General features: G+C 32.9%; 1 protein-coding gene and 1 long non-coding RNA gene across 2 annotated transcripts in view; one reads left to right on the top strand and one right to left on the bottom strand.

Moving 5' to 3' along the window:
- LOC113512951 (inositol-trisphosphate 3-kinase B) overlaps nucleotides 1-16,359 on the bottom strand; it is a 186,446-nt gene that overhangs the window by 115,124 nt on the left and 54,963 nt on the right. The gene's annotated exons all lie outside the window — the stretch shown is intronic.
- On the top strand, nucleotides 13,132-14,557 carry LOC128200552 (uncharacterized). The gene is made up of 3 exons (XR_008252768.1): nucleotides 13,132-13,412; nucleotides 13,728-13,777; nucleotides 14,191-14,557. It is a non-coding gene; the product is annotated as an uncharacterized LOC128200552 (long non-coding RNA).

Below are 16,359 nucleotides of genomic sequence, written 5' to 3'. Positions count from 1 at the left end.
AATGACGCACATAAACGAATTACATATTTTAATTAAATATAACGTCATTAATACTTGTGTCTACATAAATAAAAATAAATCGCTAAATATGTTTCTATAAGCAAAACTCGAGAACGGCTAGATCAATTTGCATTTTTTTTTTCTCTTTTGAAGAATTCTTTGAAGTCTAAGGAAGTGCGGCGTATATATATTGTATATATTACAAACCTTTATATATAACTAAACCTTTTGAATTTCTGTAGAAAAATAAATTATTAATAACAGAGCGTATGCGAGGTTGCGCGCGCAGTATAAATTGAATATTGTCATTCTTTTTAAAATATATAAAAGTTTAAACATTGGATTAAATATTTTACTTACTCATTTCCCATAGAAGATTTATATAAACAAGAAATTGAAAAAATATCACGGAAAAATGTGAAAACAATTTTTCTTTTTCCCAAACAAAGCTATTGTCCTATAGAAATTTATTTATGTGAACACATTAAATAATTTACACTATGATTTTAAAATAAGCATGTCACATCTATTCTCTCTACCTACCCCGCCAGGAGGAAAAGGATTGTAGTGATGGAATCTAACAGCCCCATTGCTAGCAATGTACCCTATCAGGTCGACCTCTACTATAACCATATATAACCATTATAACCATATTAATTATTAAAAAAAAATATATTAATTGTGTGAAATTTGGAAAACTATTTTAAACGGATACAGTAGTAATATTATTAATCAATACACACTGACATCACTTTGCACCCAGAGGGAGACTTTGTACAAAAGTCGTTTGCTTGGGTACCTCTGTCCCATTCGTGTTTAACCGTGAAGCAATTGTGTTTGCATGGCTGTGTTTCGGTTTGAAGGGTGGGATATGGCGTGAATATACAGGGTACAGAGGAATAACATTTAAGTCCTCAGGAATGGCAACGCATGGGGGGTATCATGGGCGAAACAGTATACTCTGTTATGTCCATGGTACTGCTCATGTCTATAGGCAACGGTTACCACTTTCCATCAGGTGGGCCGTCAGCTTGTTTGCCATACTAAGTTGTATAAAAAATCCCTGTGAAGCCGGGGCACGTTGCTAGTTTTATATATAATTTATGTAATATAATAGAAGGGTATGACGGACTTTGATATATTTGTGACAGCATTTATATATTAAACATGAGCCTTATGACTTTGCAATCTTTTCCAATACAATATCCTACAAACCATTGGACGTCTACAGCATTTTCAATAAGAGAAATGTAATTGCAATTCATGAATGCAATTCTACAATTTTATTTTAATACTGGCCATTTAAAGTGGCTACGTCCAGAAAATTTGTTATTAAATTCCTTAGAAATTTAAAAAAACTACTTTTTTTAGCACTCACTTAAGTTGGAGCTTTATTATGAGGTAACAAACTTAAATAAATACAAACGAATTGAAAACTTTCTTCTCCCTCCTTAAAGTGTCGACTTTACTATATATAATAGTATAAAACAAAGTCGCTATCGCTGTCTATCCGTCCCTATATATGTTTAAAGCTTTAAAACTACGCAACGGATTTTGAAGTGTTTTTTTTAATAGATAAAGTGATTCAAGAGGAAGGTTTGTATGTATAATACATGCATAATATAGTAGAGAAACACTGATAATTTTAGAGGTTTTTAATGTGATGTGATGTAATGTGCACCCGTGCGAAGCCGAAGCGGGTCGCTAGTTCACTATCAAAGTAGTATTACTTCAATCATGAAGAAATACGGTTTTTTTTAAACTATAATCATAGCGAATGTTGACTTAACTCGATTCATCACATCAGCCGTTAACTGCCCACTGTTGAATATAAGGCTATCCCTATTATGTTTTGCCAGTAGTTGCACGCTTGGCATACGGATTAGCAACTGCAGTTAGGCTTTGATAATGTTCCAAGAGGGACGCTGCTGCCCATCCCTCTACCATTAAGCTCTTTTAGTCACCTCTTACAACACCCATGGGAAAGGAAGGGATGGCCCATTCCATGCCAGGAACTCACGGTTATTTTTTACTCGATTAACGCTATATGTATAGCAATATATCTGTATGCTGAGTGCTATATTTAGAAATCCGTTTGTATGTAGATAACATTACAAAAAGTATTATCAGGAATAATTAATCTTGCAACGTCGGTGGTAGCCATTGTTATTTTCCTTTATTGAGTGATAAAAAAAATTATCTTACTAATGTTATAATGAGGAAGTGTTTGTTTGTTATCTACTGAAGCCGTAACAGCTCTTCCAGTAATACGTGGATATATGAGCCGGAGACACGGACGGATGTTACCGTGGGCATACCTATAAATATTAATAGATACGTGTGAAAACAAAATTATGAAAATATTTAAAGTTTGCTACTGAAAACAATTCCTACAAACTCTGAATTAGGAATTTACGTATAAATAAAATTAAAAAAAAATTTCAATTACATTTAATTAATTATTAAAATTTTGCAAAATAATTCTGACTACGTTCCGTAAGAAACCTACTTCAATTATGGCAAAACCAGTTATTTTGATTCAGAAACTAAATTACTGAATCGATTTTTATAAAATTTGTATGGGTCAATCTGCAAGTATATATTTACAACTGTCGGAGTTATAAGGTAAAAACTTGAAAAAATATCCAAATTAAGAAGCTTCTTTTTGAAATCAATTGATAAGGACAAAGTCAAAAAGCATAACAAATACAACAGCGTGACAATATAAAATAACAATTTCTTATAAAGAATTATTGTTCAATACTCGATTCGTTTGAATAATGTATTGCCAATTATTTGCATTATAAAAATCGGCCAAGAGCATGTCGTGCACGCAATGACATTTTCGATTGCATCATTGAAGAGCTCTTCAGTGACACGCTATTTAATTGTATGGGGAATAACCGTTTTTCATCCTCAAACATCCTATGTATTCAAAATCCATAGGAATGTTTTTAAGCCTTTAAAACGAACGTATTTCTCAATGTTCCTGTATTTTTTCTATATATTCCGGGAAAAAAAATTAAAAGATTTTTAATGTTACATTTGATAATTAAATTCTTAGAAGAAAAGCAAGTTTTTTTCTAAAATACATTACTTAATTAAATTCTTTAAAAATAATATCAATAATTAGTTTATGACCGTCACTCCATACATGCGGATTTCAGAATTAGAAAAAATAATTTAATAGACAACTTTTAGGTGGCGTATCAAAATAAAATATATAATAGTTTTAAAATTAGACCTTCGGGAACACGACAATGAAAAACCGTATTCAATTCGGTGGAGTAGTATTTGCGTGATGTCAAAACAAACATACTGATTAACAGACAAAAAGTTGCGGAGAAAGGGATTGTTAGTTATGGAAACTAAGAATCCTATTGCTAGCAATATACCCAACCAGGTCGACCTCCATGATCCCCCTGGAAACTATCATGGTTAATTCCTGATGAATTCATCATGATGGGCTAACTGGCCTGTTTTCATTCTCATCTATCACCCTTCACTGGTGCTCCGCCAGCGTATCCCGTTAGCGCAGGCGGGGCCACCATACCATTTTCACCCATCAAAAAAAAAAAACAGGCAAAAAGTCTATAATTTACCGTTTTGGCTTCTTTTGCTCCTATTAAAATTCCTTCTATATATATATATTTTTTTTTAATAACATCCATGTTCACACATCAGTTACAGTTTTATTATATTGATAATAATAATTGCTAATAACGATATTTTTATATGATAAATATGATTATTTCATGGCTGTATTGTTTGAGATACAGGAAGGTATTCCTATAAAAAATTATAATACCCAACGTACTTCTCAAGAACTGCACCGCCGACCAGTCGCGTTGTTTTAATTACATATCGTACTTCTTCATCCAATCATACTAACCCCTCAACCAGAACAATAATCACCTTATTAGTTGGTCGTGTTGGAAGTTGCCACTTGAATCAGTTATAGCCCGTTACAGCCGGTTTAATGCGGGTTTTATGCGAAACGGTAACATTATGCGCTCTTAAAAATACATACGGATCGTTTTAACGATTGAGTACATACATACGAGTATTATATAAGATTGTCTTACATGATACAAAATTTGACAAGAATAAAATTGTTTATATATAAATTTCACTACTATATTATACTTTCATTTCTTTCGCCGTGTAGGTCCCAGCATAGAATAGGCCACCCCTTCCTTTCCTGTGGCTGTCGTTAGAGGCGACCTCCTTATTCATAAAAACAAATATCTTATTTATAACAACAAAACGAACGCAACGAAACAACTATTTTATCTGGGGGAAAGGGATTGTTAGTAATGGAAATTGAGAATCCCATTGCTAGCGATATACCCAACCAGGTCGACCTCCTCGCGGTTCTCCTTGTAAACTATCATGGTTAATTCCTGATGAATTCATCATGATGGGCTAACTGGTCTGTTTTCATTCTCATCGATCACCCTTTACTGGTGCTCCGCCAGCGTATCCCGTTAGCGCAGGTGGGGTTACCATTCCATTTCCACCCATCAAAAAAAAAACTATTTTATCTATTTAAGTGTTTTGTCTGTTTCTCATACGCTTAATTCTCAAGTTGCAAGACAGTGACAAAACACTCTAATAATTAAAATAGGTTTGTAGAAGGTTTTAGTTTTTATAAATATGGTAGATAATGTGATATTTTTTTTTTGTAGTATAATTGTGAATCTTCAACATGGACGACTTCCTTTATTGTGAACAATTCTGTAGAAAATTGGATTCCATTAAAAAAAATCTACATTCATCGTAAATATTGTTCAGAATTCTTTAAAAAATGTGTCAGCGATAACAGAATAGCCAAAAACGATTGAAAGCCAATAACATACTCTTTTTTGTATCATACTAAAGGACATATATTTATTATCTTAGTACATTGTACCGATTATGTAACTCTTTATTTTGTAGTATTTTTAATATTTTATTTTTAGATTATTATTAGTCTTTTTTATAATATGTTAGTATAATTTTTATTTTTAATATTATATTGAATTATATTTTCAACAATTTTAAATAGATTTTAATTACTCTCTCTCTCTCTCTCTCTCTCTCTCTCTCTCTCTCTGTGTGTGTGTGTGTGTGTGTGTGTGTGTGTGTGTGTGTGTGTGTGTGTGTGCATTGCAATATAGTTTTACTCTTGTGTTACCGCCGTTTTCTACATTAATTTAAATCGCTATTTTTTGCGAAGGAACCCCCAATTCACTTCATTGACTCTTATAGTAAATTCTTAAATGATTCTACCATACAAACTTTATCATATATCATCATCATCATCATCTCAGCCGTCAACTGTCCACCGCTAAATATTGGCCCCCTTGAAGAGTTTTGTCAGTAGTTGCCACGCTTGGCAGGCGAGTTAGCAACCGCAGTTAGACTTTAGTGATGTATTAAAAAGAACGCTGCTGCCCATCCCTCCACAATTCTCTTGGTCGCCTCTTACGACACCCACGGGAAAGGAAGGGGTGGCCCATTCTACATCAGAATTACGCGGCACGGCTTTATCATACATAATACTACTTTATTACCTTCATGTAACCGCCCTGATTACTTTATAATGTAAAGCAAAGAATATTATTTATTGTTATAAATATAAGTAAGTCAATAAACCAATAATAGAAGGCAAATTAAATATTCTTGCGTAGAGTGATAAAAATAATATACTTAATAATAATCAATTCCAAGCATAAATCATACACTGGACCTAACAAAAAACGTATGACTCATATAAGATGAACAGGTTCCTTGTATGTGTGCATCAGAATAACAAATTCTCGTTTTTCTTGTAAGTACCTGGAACTTGATTAGCTTACACACTGATAGAAACCTCCCTGATAGAAAGTAATAAACACTACGTAGACGACGCTACGATTCCGGCATAGAATGGGCTATCCCTCCCTGTCCTGTGGGTGTCGTAAGGACAACAAAGGAATTCATTGGTCCAGGGATAGTCAGCAGCGTCCCTCATAAAACATCTCCAAAGCCTCCATAGCCTAACCCGTCTACCAAGCGTGGCAACTAATGGCAAAATCTTCTCTGATGGGGGAAGCCTATCTCCAGAATTGCGCAATCAATGGTTGTTATAATAATAAAGAAAATGGCACTACAGATATCACAGAATATACTTCGATGCCCATGGGACCCCATGGGTGTCATCATTTCTGTATCACACAACTGCTGTATATCCTTTTGCTAAAAAGACACCTGCAATATTTCTATTTTATTTATTGTTTTATCAACCGACTTTAAAACAAAGGAGGTTTTTTTATGTTTATTACCTCATTAGGGCATTGAGGGGCAATGCCCTACTTTAAAAGGCCCAATGCCATACCTTTAAATAAAAGACCCCAAAAAAATTTTTCATATTCGCTTTTTCGAAGTCACTTAATTATGGCCCTACCAAAAAGTTCTTTTACCCTACCTTAAACTACGGGCCTGTACCTCATAACTCCGTCAATTCTAAGTCGATTTGGAAAATTATATTTGTCTGAAAGGATATATATATTATACATTGGTCTCATAGAAATTTTATCAAAATCGATTCTGTAGTTTTTAGATCAAAATAACTGGTTTCATCACAATTAAAGTTTTTTTTTTTTTTCGTTTTAAGACACTGTCTTGAATTATTATAATAATAATATAGAAATAACTTTAGCATTAAGTGTAAGTTTTAAAAATTGAAAATGTTAATATTGTATAAATTTGAAAGATTTACTTGATGCCCGTCACACGATACGGGTATTTTATTGCATTACTTACTTTCTGCAAAACGCATTCCGCAGCACTTAATTTGTGGCTGTAGCCCACTCATATATTAATGATATTTCTCCTTTGGAAAATATACTTTATATCCTGAGGAGATAAAAAAACATCGCTACAAACAACATCTTAAAATTCCTATCACTGATAGGAGTTGACAGCAAACTTTAAAAAAAAATCCCATGCCCAAAAATCAAGGAGAAGTCGGTCACAGTGTTACAAGTTTTCTAGCTTAAAATATGTATCTTTCAATAATAATAACAATATGCTCCACCAGAAACCATAACACCAGTTTACTCTAAGTTATCTTGGGCAGATTACTATTTCTGACCATGGGCAAAGCACAGTTACTACGAGTATTTCTGACCATGAGTGACGCACAATTACTATTTCTGGTCTTCTTACGAATTAGGCATTATATCCTCGTATACTATAATTTCACTGCTATGTACCATCTTTTAAACCGAAACTCAGTTATGCAAGCATCGTTTTAACGGTACAAATACGAGTGGGACAGTAATACCGTTTTTAGACGACTTTCGAACAAAGTATTTTTCTGGTAACCCTATATATGTACCCTTATGTATTGCCATTCCTATGTACAAAGATATTATGGCGGTAAATAAATAAATTGATTGCAAAAATAAATCGTCATAATTGGTTACATCTTCGATTGTAATATCTCATGAATATATTACGATATGTATATTGTAATATATTCATAATATTTATAACGTAATACATTGATGATCGTTATATATAAAATATAAATTAAGATATGATATATTCCTTTTTTATACTAATACTATAAAGAGCAAAGATTTTATTGTTTGTTTGTAATAGATAAACTTTGAATTTATCTACCTACTCAATTAATTTTAAAAATTCTTTGACCTATACAAAACTACATTACCAACAACTAATGCTAACTATTTTATTTACATTATGTTTTAAAAAAATTATCTAAACGTGCGAAGTCAGACTGGATCGTTAGTAAACAATATTATAAAAACAATACATTCTTCAAATTATGTACACTCATTTAAAAAAGTTAGCTAGTAATATTTTTCAATTTTCCTAACACGAATCACATCCACACAAATGCAACCCAACTTACGCGCAACATCGTATCCGTTCATAAATAAATCACGGAATGACACCTCACATATCTTACAATATTGTTTCAATCGCTTATTTAATTCGAGAGCAATAGATATTGATCATCGATATTCCGCATCGAGAGTATCCATCTTTCACTTAGATAGGTGACTACAGATAAGCGCCATATTTGTCGATTGATTGCAATAAATCGAATTGTGTATCAATCAAATGTGTAAAACCGTAGAATAAGGATTACTACATATCGGAATATTATTTATCTATGGTGAGAATGTTATATGATCAAATCGGTTGATCAATATTAATCAACAATATTAATGTAGAAACCACAGGTATCGATTACTAAAAATTAGGCATGTGTAAAAATAATATCATATCGGATCGGTATCTATATTAGATACCGATCCGATATGATATTATTTTACCAGAGGGAGACTTTATACAAAAGTCGTTTGCTTGGGCACCTCTGTCCGATTCGTGTTTCTACCGTGAAGCAGTTGTGTTTGCATAGCTGTGATCCGGTTTGAGGGGTGGGATATAGCAGTGAATTTACAGAGTACAGAGGAATAACATCTGAGTCCTCAGGAATGGCAACGCATGAGGAGTTTCATGAGCAAAACAGTAAACTCTATTATGTCCATGGTACAGGTCGTATCTATAGGCGACAGTTACCACTTTCCATCAGGTGGGTTATCAGCTTTTTTTGCCATTCTAAATTGTATAAAAATAAATTCTATATATTAGATTCCTCTGGACATTGATGGCAGAAAAAAGGTCATCGCCCAGTTCGATATCGCCCCTATCTGTCGGGTATCTATTTTCAATTATATAAAAATCTGTTATCCAATATTGTTTTTTGGATAACATACTTAATATATATTAATACAGTATATAGATATTGTAACTAAAATATATAGTATTACCCACCTCTACTTAAAATTCGTATTAATTCTAATATGAATTACCATTTAGATAGGTGACAACACTCGATTAATTATAGAATGAATGAAATATCAATCAAATATGTAAGTAAAGTAATACGATCTACCCGGTTAATCAATATTGATCGTATGCATTTTATTGTAGTGAAACTAAGCAATATTTTAAATGCAAATTTAATATTAATAAATTCTCATTAAATTCGTTACTGGTTTCGTACATAAATAAATGTGAACGAGTAAAAATGGTATTAGATAAAATATAATCCACCTTTTGTATAGTACCATTTTAGTAAGTAATATACATTCTCAAATACCAGTTGTTTCCTGCAGCCCTGATCGTGTGATTTGGTATATAAAATATCCTATGAGTTAAAATATAATATACATATAAACTACATTCATAAAGTTTCAACCAATTCAACTGTTCCATCATTTTATAGCATTTAATATGTGATCCTTTGGATTGATATAACTTTTTTATTTATGAACCGATTGAAATAAAACAAACACTAAATTTTAAGTGGAGCAAACTGCAACACATTAGTGAAAAACCATATAACCATTTTATAGCATTTAATATGTGATCCTTTGGATTGATATAACTTTTTTATTTATGAACCGATTGAAATAAAACAAACACTAAATGTTAAGTGGAGCAAACTGCAACATATTAGTGAAAAACCACTTTCAAATCGATTAAATCGTTTCTGAGATTAGCGCTCACAAACGTATACATATAAACAGACATACAGACATAAATTCTAAAAATAATTGATTTGGTTTCTATTGCGTTCATAATAGCCTCCTATAATAGTTTTTCTTATATATCTTCTATGTACAGACAGCTGCCAGTTACGATTTTATTATATCTATGTATTGATTGATAAACTATTATAGCAAATCCCTCATTGCCATATGCCAATGACAACGGACATATGTCTGTTCGTGTATTTTAATAATCTTCATGATGTCCATGCATGAAACATAATTATTAAAATTTTATAAAAATACAATGTTGTTATTGAGACATGAAAAATGTTTAACTATGGTGGACGGACATGTGCCAAAGGAATCTGTTACAGTCAATCAACCTTCAAGGATCTGAAAAGAATGTAAATTTTGTGATGAACATAACAATTGCCATGGTCACATTTCGCCGAGCATATTAATATACTATATGGCAGAAAGCCAGCCTGCTGTTGTTACGCGGATTTCCTATGTTGATTTAAGTTGTTATAAATGATTTAAATCACCTCACGAAGAGAGAAGGGAAGGAAGTTAATAGTAAGTATTAGTGCGGACTATCTATCCTAGTCCAGTGCTAGCAATATGTCGGGTCGACCTTCACGTGGTACCCTCTGGAAACTATCGTCTGAATTTCAGATGTATTCGTCACGATGGGCTAACGGATTTGCCTTTTCATTCTCACCTATCATCCCTAACTAATGCCCCGCCAGCGTATATCATATGCGCGGGTGGCTTTACCATTCCATTATCATCCATTAAAAAAATCACCGAACTAACTAGTTTAAAGTTATGCAAAAACTTTGATATCAGCTAGATTTGATAATACAATCTGGAGGTTATAAGGTGGAATAATGCACCGCTAAGCCCTGACGCTTATTAATTAATTAATTTACAAGCGTACAATTCATTGAATTAAATGAACATTAATTATTTAAATTATTACATTATTATTTAATTTAATTATTTATTGTCATTTATAAAACATCTTATTAATTGATGGATGTGGAATGTTACAGGAGACCAATAATGTTATTTAATATTTAAATATTTTATTACGTACAATGTTACAACGATTATTTTAGTGACAAGACACAAGTCAGTTTATTTTTATATTTAATTGAGCTGTAGGTCTATGGCCGTGTACAACCTCTTTCTTACACTCCTCCTCACGGCATAGTATCTACCTACTGTAGGAGTCCCAGCTCTTGGCGACAGTATTCATATTTAGGACGAGGCAAAGCTTTTGTAAAGATGTCCGCTATCATATTCCCTGTTCCTAAGTATGAAAGTTGCACCACATTTTGTTGCAACATATCTCTTATAAAATGTTGGCGGATATCGATATGTTTGGATTTGGCGCTAATGATAGGGTTTATTGCTAACTGTTGTGCGGCTTGATTGTCGTTGTGAATAGTAATTCCTTTTTGTTTAAAGTAACCCAAATCAATTAGAATATTTTTCAAATGAACAGCCTCTTTTGTACATTCGCTCAAAGCCATGTACTCGGCTTCCGCCGTTGAGAGTGCTACAGTCCTTTGTTTTCTTGACTCCCAACTTATGACCGCACCGTTCTTCATAAAACAATGACCGGTATATGACCGTCTATCTAATGGACACGATGCCCAGTCGGCATCTGCGTAACCCTTTAAAATTTTATCTCCATTCTTGTGGAATGTTAATTTTAAATCTATTGTACCTTTTAAGTATCTAATTACGCGCTTTGCAGCTGCCCAGTGTTCTTTTCCATAATACGCATTGAATTGACCAAGATAGCTAACAGCATGAGCTATGTCTGGTCGCGTGGCAACTGACAGGTACATGAGGGCTCCAATCAAGTTTCTATAGGGTAAGTTCGAATCTGGATGTTCTTCTTTCTTTAATTTTAATGCTGTCTCCATAGGAGTTGCCACAGGTTTTGCATCTTGCATGGAGAATTTCTTAAGGATATCTTTAATGTATTTCTTTTGACTCATGGTAATTTTTCCTTTATCCTGTTTAAATTCTATACCTAAACAGTATTTCAACTCTCCGATGTCTTTCATTTCGAACTTTCTCTCTAGTGCTTTCTTTACTTCTTTTAAAATTTCTGAACTTGGATATGCTATAATTAAATCGTCGACATAGACTGTTATTATTATTTTATCTCCTCCTTTCTTCAATAGGTATATGCAAGGATCTACATTACATGATTCAAAACCTATATCTTTTAATTCTGCATCTAATTTTTTATACCATTGGCGTCCGGATTGTTTTAATCCGTATAAAGCTTTCTGAAGCTTGCAAACTTTTTCTTCTTTAATATTTCTAATATCTTCTAGCATCCGTTTAGCCTTATTGAAGAATGTTAAATCATTTTGACTACTTTCGTCAACCATAATTTCCATTACATATTTTTCTAAGTAAGGAGGCATTTTCATTTGTATATTTTCTTCTAGCTCTCCATTAAGATATGCTGTAGTGACATCCATTTGATCTTATTTTAGATTATCCTCTATAGCTGAACTAATGACTGATCTAACAGAACTTAGTTTCACAACGGGGGCAAATGTTTCAGTATAATCTACACCAGGTTGCTGTGTGAATCCCCGCGCTACTAACCTAGCCTTCTTTATTTCAGTGTTATCTGCTTTCGTTTTTATTCTTAATATCATTTTGTAATCTACTTCATTGATACCTTTTTCTTTCTTTGCTATTGTCCACGTTCCGTTTTTAATGTGTGCTTTTATTTCAGCTTTGATAGCATCGTGCCAACCTGTATCATTTTCATCGTGTTCACCAAGGTAAGCCATTTCTGTCACGTGCATGCTCTCATCTGTATCATTTTCTACTTTGTAATCTTTCAACCATGCTGGTCTCTTTTTATCTCTTTGTGGTCTTTTATGTTGTGACGTTCTGGGTTCTATATTACTAAGATTATCTTCTTCCTCAGTTAGCGTTATGGGTTCTTCATTTGTGGTATTATCGTCATCATTTTGATCAGAAACTATAGGTTGAATTTGTTCATCTATTTGCTTCGTATCTATTTGTTCTGAATTTAATTGTATATACGACTTAATACCTTCTTCATTTTCATTTGTTTTTATTTCTTCGTAATATAAATCTTTTAAGAATTTTACGTCTCTACTTATAACGACTCTTTTTAATTCTGAAACCCATATTCTGTAGCCTTTTGTATTTTCGGAGTAGCCGACAAAAAATCCTTTCTTGGCTCTGGGTGAAAATTTTCTTAAATTTCTTTTATTTAATACAAAAGCTTTTACTCCAAAACATCTGAAATATCTCACTGATGGAGTGTAACCAACCCATATCTCGAAAGGTGTTTTCCATTTGTGGCCTTGGAAGGCACTCTATTCGTTATATAATTCGCCGTGTGTATAGCTTCGGCCCAAAAACTTTCTGGTATTTTTGATTCGATTAACATGCATCGAGCTTTTTCCAAGAGAGTTCTATTTCTCCGTTCAGCTAACCCATTATGTTGGGGCGTATAAGGAGCTGATAAGCGTCGAGCTATGCCATTTTCCTTTAGGTACGTGTTGAATTCATTATTAACATATTCCTTTCCGTTATCTGTCTGCAAGATTTTTATTTTATTTCCTGTATATCTTTCCATTTCCTTTTTATATTCTATAAACTTTCCTAAAACTTCATTTTTATTTTTCAGAAAATAGACTCTGCCATATCTGCTGTATTCATCCGTAAAGGTGACGAAGTATCTGTGATCTCCGTTACTATTTACGGGCATTGGACCACACACATCTGAGTGTATTGTATGTAGTTTTTGAGGAGCTTTTGTTTCTTCAGGCCTTTCCTTCGGAAAAGGTAAATTCGTCATTTTTCCTTTTACGCAACTTTCACATTCATTTGATTTGTCATTCTCATTAAAATCAATGCCTTTTATTATATTATTTCTCATAGCTCGTTTTAAGTCATATTCATTTAAATGTCCTAGTTTTTTGTGCCATATGTCTATATCTGATTCTTTTTTATAGACTTGATTTGCTTTTTCTTTTGTGCTTAAATTTGCATTCACATAATAAAGTTTATCTTCCTTCCTTGCTGTAATTATTGGTTTTCCATTTGGATTTTTAATAATTGCATTATTTTTTGTAAATAATACGTTAAAACCATTTTCAGTAATTCGTGCTACGGATATCAAATTAGTTGATAACTCTGGAATATATAAGGTATTGTGTAAATTTACTGTTTCATTTTTAATTTTTATCTTTACTAACCCTTTGCCTTCTATCTTTTCTGTTTTATTTGAGGCTAACTTTAGTGTTCCATTTTCTTCTTTATTTATGAACACGAAAAGAGTTTTATCATTGCACATGTGAGATGTGCACCCACTATCAATGCACCATTTATTATCATTTTTATTTTCTATAGTATAACAAGATTCAGTGCAATATAAATTTACATTTTTATTTCTTACATTTTTGTTAAACCAACAATCACTTGTTTTGTGTCCAAATTTATGACAGTTGTCACATTGTATTCTATTTCCATTTGAATTCTTATTTTTGAATTTTTGAAATCGATAAGATTTTTGTTTATGTTTCCCTCCATAAAATGCTTCTTCTTCTTCCTCCTTTTCCAGATTTTTATTTAAACGAGCTTCACTTTCTTCAATAATTTTTGTTTTGAGTTCTTCGAGGTACGGAAGTTTGTCACGGGACTCGATTGCCACTCTGAAGTTCTCGTAGGAATCTGGCAAACTGTATAATAACATTATGCTCAGGAGGTCTTCATTGATGCTGATGTCCATGTCTTTTAATTTATCCACCAAGTCGATGAATTCATTTATGTGATCTCTGGCGGATTCATCATGTTTCATTTTTTTGTGTAGTAACTTTTTTAATAATGTTGCTTTTCGTGCAGGTCCACGACTTTCGTAGGCGTTTTTAAGGGTCTCCCATACGTCTTTTGCTGTTTTGCATGATTTTACTAATTTAAGTTGGGACGGCGAAATTATTAATAGCAGTTCGGCTTTGGCCAATAAATCTTTTTCTGCATTAATATCGGTTGATGATAAACATGTAAAAAGTCCTGCTTTTATCAGTACAGCTTCTGCTTGTATTTTCCATGTATCATAATTTGTTTTATTAAGAAGTTCAAAACCAACTTGATTTTTTGTATTCGCCATCTGTGCGTTGCTGGCCCATAACCTGATGGATGTGGAATGTTACAGGAGACCAATAATGTTATTTAATATTTAAATATTTTATTACGTACAATGTTACAACGATTATTTTAGTGACAAGACACAAGTCAGTTTATTTTTATATTTAATTGAGCTGTAGGTCTATGGCCGTGTACAACCTCTTTCTTACATTAATTAATATAATTATTGATTTATTCTTTATTTCAGATGGCCTTATCACAAATAATATAATACTATACTAGTAGCCTTATGTTGTGACTCAAAGTGGATATAAAGTCTTTATGCCTGTTAAAAATATTATAGCAATAAAGTGCAAAGTATTGTATGCGCTATTTTATTTCTAAGGCGTATTGAGTTAATATCACCCATGTAGTTGAAAAGAAATTTATTTATTTATTAAATAAAAAGTTATAACATACTTATGCATAACACAGATTTTTTTATACAACTTAGAATGGCAAACAAGCTGACGGCCCACCTGATGGAAAGTGGTAACCGTTTCAACATAAAGTACTTTTGCTTAGTTTTGCTCTGTACCTGCGGAATCGTTGTTAGGCAAATAAGTGTTGCCAAACAGATAGCAAAGATTGTTACATTCTATTTTTTTTTAAATACTATGTCACCAATCCGATTCATATTCAAGATAATGTAATAAATACACAAGCATAGAATATATTTCTAGAAATAATGGAAAAAACTTCTGAAAGGAACATCCTTACTCATTACAAATATTAAGTATAAATGTGAAAGTGAGTTTGTTTGTTACCTCTTAGCTTAGTTAGTACCATAACCTCAGCTTTAAGTGCTTAACTGACGATTATGAAATTTGGTATACAGGTTTATTATATGGGGATGAGTAGATATAGGTGTTTTTTATCCCGGTCTATAAACGCCGGTAACGCGGATAAAGTTGCGGATAAAAGCTAGTAAATAAATAAAACTATCGAAATTAGTGAATATATGGGGCATCTAGTCCCCGTTACAAAGTATCCTTTTCCCTTCGCGCACGCGGAGTTTTCATTACATTTTCATCTCGTAAAAAAATCGAAGTACAACCATATAAACGGAACTATTTCACGCCGGGGGAAAGAGATTAATTAGTTATTAATAGAGATCCTAATAGAGTAATAGAGATTACCTTTCCATTATCGCCTATTAAACTATACCTAAAAAACTTCTTCACAGCGGAAATGCAAGTAGAATGAGAAATATTTAAGCAGATGACTTCTGTGGTCTCCCTCAAAGCCCAACTTAGCTTGGTCCAGCACTTGAGCTAACAATGAACGTGTTTATTTTCAAACTCCTAACAAATTCTTTAATGTTGTTACTAGTATAGTATTATATTATCTATGCTTTTGAAAAGGTCATAAAAAAGGAACTCTTGTATTGGGGGAAATGGGGGGAAAGACATTGTAAGTGATGGAGTCGAATTTCGCCATTACTAGCAATACACACTATCAGATCGACCTCCACGCGGTTCCCTCTGGAAAATGTCGTGTTTAAATGTAGTGAAATTCGTCACGATGGGCTAACGTACCTGCTTCCATCATCACCTATCAAGTCATCCCTCACTGGTGTCCCGCCAGCGTATACCGATAGCACAGG

Source organism: Galleria mellonella, unplaced genomic scaffold (assembly GCF_026898425.1).
Source record: "Galleria mellonella isolate WM207_F2 unplaced genomic scaffold, CSIRO_AGI_GalMel_v1 utg21, whole genome shotgun sequence".
In the NCBI taxonomy this organism is placed as follows: domain Eukaryota; kingdom Metazoa; phylum Arthropoda; class Insecta; order Lepidoptera; family Pyralidae; genus Galleria; species Galleria mellonella.
The sequence above is the reverse complement of the archived record's forward strand: the minus strand, read 5'-3'. Positions and strand labels throughout refer to the sequence as shown.